At 43.7% G+C, this 4,716-nt stretch overlaps 1 pseudogene; it reads right to left on the bottom strand.

Moving 5' to 3' along the window:
- Positions 1 to 3,698: 3,698 nt before the first annotated feature.
- On the bottom strand, positions 3,699 to 4,188 carry LOC122903592 (annotated as a pseudogene).
- Between the last annotated feature and the right edge of the window lie 528 nt (positions 4,189 to 4,716).

The raw sequence follows: 4,716 nt of genomic DNA, 5'->3' as shown, positions 1-4,716 counted from the left end.
CTTGTGTGTTTTATGTCCCCCAGAGCAGATAAACAAGGGGTGTTCACTAATTAGAGTCAGAAACCTCGCAACCCAAAATGCCTGGAAAATCCCATGTTCTGCTAGTTCTAATATACCCGCATCAGCCATAAGGGATGTCTAACAGTGCAAGACCATAAAATCCCTTCATGTTTTCTGTTTTAGGGAAATCCTGCGTGGTTGCTCTAGGGTCATAAAAAATTACTAATGTGTTTTCTCATGGCACTGGGCCATAACCCAAGGCCTGTACAACGGTATTGTAAGCACCCTGTAATCACAAACAAATGTATTCCACCAGCAGATGAGATGTTATATGAGAAAGTGTGAGAGGTTAGAGCTAGAGCCTTGGTGTCAGCTCTGAAGCAGGTCCCTCCATAGCTGAAGGCCCCAGAGGCCATGCAAATGAAAATGACAGTGCCTGGGAGATGGGGGTGGGAAGGGGGATGCCAAGAGAGATGAGGTCACCCCAAAGAACATCCAGCTTCCCTCTGAACAGAAAACAAGAAGAGGCTTCAACTCTGGTGCTCTCTGGATGAGGAAAGGAGGTGGAGTTTACGGGTCAGGTTGAGGGAGATGTGGGAAACCCCACGAGGAGAAGGCAGGTGACATTAGTGGGGGGGTCCCAGGAGCCGGGGATGGGTAGCCAACTCTGGAGCCAGCAATCCTGGAACCAGCCTTGTATCAGCAAGGGAAATGGGGTTTCTGTTTCAACCACCACTTATCTGTTATGTTCAATGGTTAGGTTAGTGCACGTGGAGGCAGATGGTTAACATAAGGGCAAGGTTGCTCACCCGCTATAGGTCTGGCTTGGTAGGACATTCAGGGCTGCTTTCATAGACCAAGTATCATTGGCATCGTTCTGTCCCAGACGAAAGGAAACTCTCATAGAGAAGCTGATGGGTTTCGCCTTAGCCTCCAAAAAGGAACCTTTGAGCTGGGAACAGTGACATTTCTCCAGGTGAGTTCCTGTCCCAAGTAGGAGTGTTTTCCAGAATTTTCAGATGGGGGTGTGGGGGGATTCCATAGGAGCAACACAATCAGATTACTGGGATACAGTGCAGTGACCCAGAAACAGTGCTGTGCCGTGGAAATGTACAAGTTAAAAATCCTGGCTCTACCACTCCCTAACTGATTTTGAGCAAGTTATTTATTGCTTTCCAAATTTTGGCTCCCTCTTCTGAAAACAGGGAGAGAAATATCTGCCTTAATGATTGTTGTACAAGTAAATCTCCCACTTAAACACTACTCTTGTGCCAGCAACTTCCAGGTCTGTTCTCGCTGGCCCGAATTTCTTTTCTAAGTTTCACAACTGTATACTCTATCCCATGTCTCACAGGCTCTTCGAACCAAATGTTCCAAATGGAAAACAGCGTCTTTCCTTCCCTCTAACCTCACAGATCTGTTCTCTACTCAACTAAAGACGCCATCATGCGTCACCAGAAAACTTAGAAGTCTCTCAAATTTCTTTCCCCCTCATCACCACTCTCCAAGCACAGAAACCAGCAAGCTTCAGTTCTTGATTCCGGCTCTTTTGAAGCTCACTATCTGTGTCTCCAATCTCTAGTTCAGGAGCCACCATTCCAGCCTAGAGCATTCCAAGAGTGTCCTGTCCCTAAGGTTGGCCCATTTTCCACCCTCCATGCAGAGAGACCTTTGGGAAGAGCAAATCCTTTTGGTTCACTCCCTTCCTTACACAGCTTCTCACTGCCCTCAGGATATTTCTTACCCCGGCTGGTCAAGATCCAGTCCTTTCTTAATACTCTGGAGTCCTATTTGGTCTCCACAGTTCTGGCACCGTAAATTCTCTCTATACTGAACTCTGTTGACTTTCACTCATCTCTGGGCCTTCACAGACGTTGTCTTCTCTTCCTGGAATCTGCTTCCTTCACCGCCCCCTCCCCTTTACCTAATCGCCACTCTTTCTTCAGGTCAATGTAGATGTCACCTCCCTTAGGAGCTTTGACTGTGCCCCCAAAGCTGGCTATGCATCTTCCTATGTGTGGCCACCATAGCTTATAATCTCCTTACCTCAGGCACAGGACCTTACAGTACTGGACTCTCTGGGAACTGTCAGTCTCTACTAGAGAGTAAACTCTTTAAGGACATTATAACTTCTTTAAAGGAAGGAAGAGAGGGAGAAAGGGAGGAAGGGAATCATATAACATATTAAGCACCTAGCACACAACCAGTCACATACCAACAAATGTGAGTCTCCACTCTATAGTGATGAAATGCACATCTTACATTTCTTTTTTTTTTTTACGATTTTATTTATTTATTTGGCAGAGATCACAAGTAGGCAGAGAGGCTGGCAGAGAGAAAGAGAGAAGCAGGTTCCCCGATGAGCAGAGAGCCCGATGTGGGGCTCAATACCAGGACCCTGAGATCATGACCTGAGCCAATGGCAGAGGATTTAACCCACTGAGCCACCCAGGTGCCCACATCCTACGTTTCTTAAGCAGGACCCATAATTACTTTTTCACACTCACTTCACATCTAGGTATGCTAAATTTCTACCATCAGCCAAGCCTCCCCAAAACCCAATAGGCTCTATCAGTTTCAGAAGCCTCCAGACTGGAGGTTTTGTTTGTCCAACAAGGTCTCTCATCTCCTTCACTTTTTTTTTTTTTTTAATTAACAGACTTTATTTTCTAGAGCAGTTGTGAGTTTACAGAAAAATTGAGTGGAAAGTACAGAATTCTCATATATCTTACTTCTCACCCACACACAGTTTTCCCCTATTATTAAAATCTGGCATCAGTGTGGTACATTTATTACCACTGATGAACCAGTGTTGATATCTTTTTATTAAATAAAATCCATAGTTTAGATTAATGGTTACCCTTCGTATTGTAGAAATTTGGAGGTTTCAACAAATGTATAAGGACACGATTCCACCATTACGACATCATACAGAACAGTTTCATTGTCCTAAAAATATGCCAGTGTTCCATTTACTCATCATTCTCTCTTTACCCCTTCTCATCTTTTCAAACCCCTGGCAACCACTGATCTTTGGATTGTCTCTGCAATTTTACCTTTTCCAGAATGTCATGTAGTCGGAATCCCACAAAATGTAGCTATTTCAGATTGGTTTCTTTCACTTGATAATGAGCAATTAAGGTTCCTCCCTATCTTTTCATGGCTTGATGGCTCATTCCTTTTTATCACTGAATATATATTCGATCACTTGGATGTGCTATAATTTGTCCATTTACCTATTGAAGGACTTTTGGGACAAGTCTGAATAAGCATTTCTGTGAACATTTCTCTGTGGACATGAGTTTTTAACTCCTTTGGGTAAATATCAGGGAGCACAATTGCTGGGTCATCTGGTAGACTAGGTTTAGCTTTGTAAGAAACTGCCACATTGTCTTCCAGAGTGGTTGTGCTATTTTGCATCCTCCCCAGCAATGAATGAGAATCCCTGCTGTTCCACATCCTTGTCAGTATTTGGTGTTGTCAGTGATTTGGATATTCTTCATTCAAACAGGTGTGTAGTAGGGTCTCGTTGTTGTTTTAGTTTGCAATTCTCTAAAGATATACATTGAGGATCTTTTCATATGCTTCCTTTCCATCTGTATATCATCTTTGGTGAGGTATCTGTTCAGGTTTGGGGCCACGCTTTGTTGTTGCTGTTGTCCAAGATTTATTGGGATTTTACAGTCCAGCAGAAAGATTCAAACAGTTCCACGTGGTGTTTTGAAATTCATCCCAGCTGTAGGCTGAGTGACCTGTAGACTGGACACACTGCCAAAGTCCAAGAGTTTCAATATGTCCTTAGTGTCAGGATCTACTTCCATGATCTCCTGATGCAGGGCTGAGACATGAGGAACATCATTCTCTCTCCTTTCTCTCTCCACCTCCTGCTGCTTGCTGGAGATCCCTCTCTCCGGGCCTCTCTGAATCCCCTTCACCAGTTATATGACATGGCCCACTATCTTGTCACAGAGCATCTTGCTGGGAATAACAGTGATATCTTTGCACACACGTGTTGGTGTGGAAGTTCTCTAGGCACATGACGTACTCCTCAATTATGAAGGCAGCTGCCTTCATGGTTTTGGTATGAACAGCCCAGGTTGGTGGGAATGGTAAAAGAGAACTTTTGGCCTTTTTCTTACTTGGGTTGTTTGTTTTTTCATCATTGAGTTTTAAGAGTGGTTTGCACATTTTGGCTACAAGTCCTTTATCTGATGGGTGGTTTATAAATATTTTCCCCAGTCTGTGGCTTTTTTTCATTCACACAATCTCCTTCACTTTTCAATGACAGCTTTGAGGGATGTAGAACCTTGGCTTGATGGATTTTTTTTCCCAACATTTTGGATATTTCACTCCACTCTCTTGTTGCTTGCATGGTTTTTGATAAGATGCCCAATGTAATTTATATCCTTGTTTCCCTATAGATAAGATGTTTTGTTTCTCTAGTGTCTTCTTCTTCTTTTTTTTTTTTTTTTCTTTGAGAAGGGGGTAGTGGGGAGAATAAGCCTGCATAAGCCAGGGCTGGGGAGGGGCAAAAGGAGAGGGAAAGAGAGAATCTCAAGCAGACTCCACTCCTAGTGCAGAGCCCAACATGGGGTTCAGTCTCACAACCCTGAAATCATGACCTGAGTGGAAATCAAGAGTCAGACACTTACCTGAGTCACCTAGGTGCCCTTTTTCTGGCTTCTTTAAGGATTTTCCCTTGGTCATTGATTCTCT

This window comes from Neovison vison, chromosome 3, assembly GCF_020171115.1.
Source record: "Neovison vison isolate M4711 chromosome 3, ASM_NN_V1, whole genome shotgun sequence".
Classification (NCBI taxonomy): Eukaryota; Metazoa; Chordata; class Mammalia; order Carnivora; family Mustelidae; genus Neogale; species Neogale vison.
Note: the sequence above shows the minus strand (reverse complement) of the source record. Positions and strands in the feature narration are given on the sequence as shown.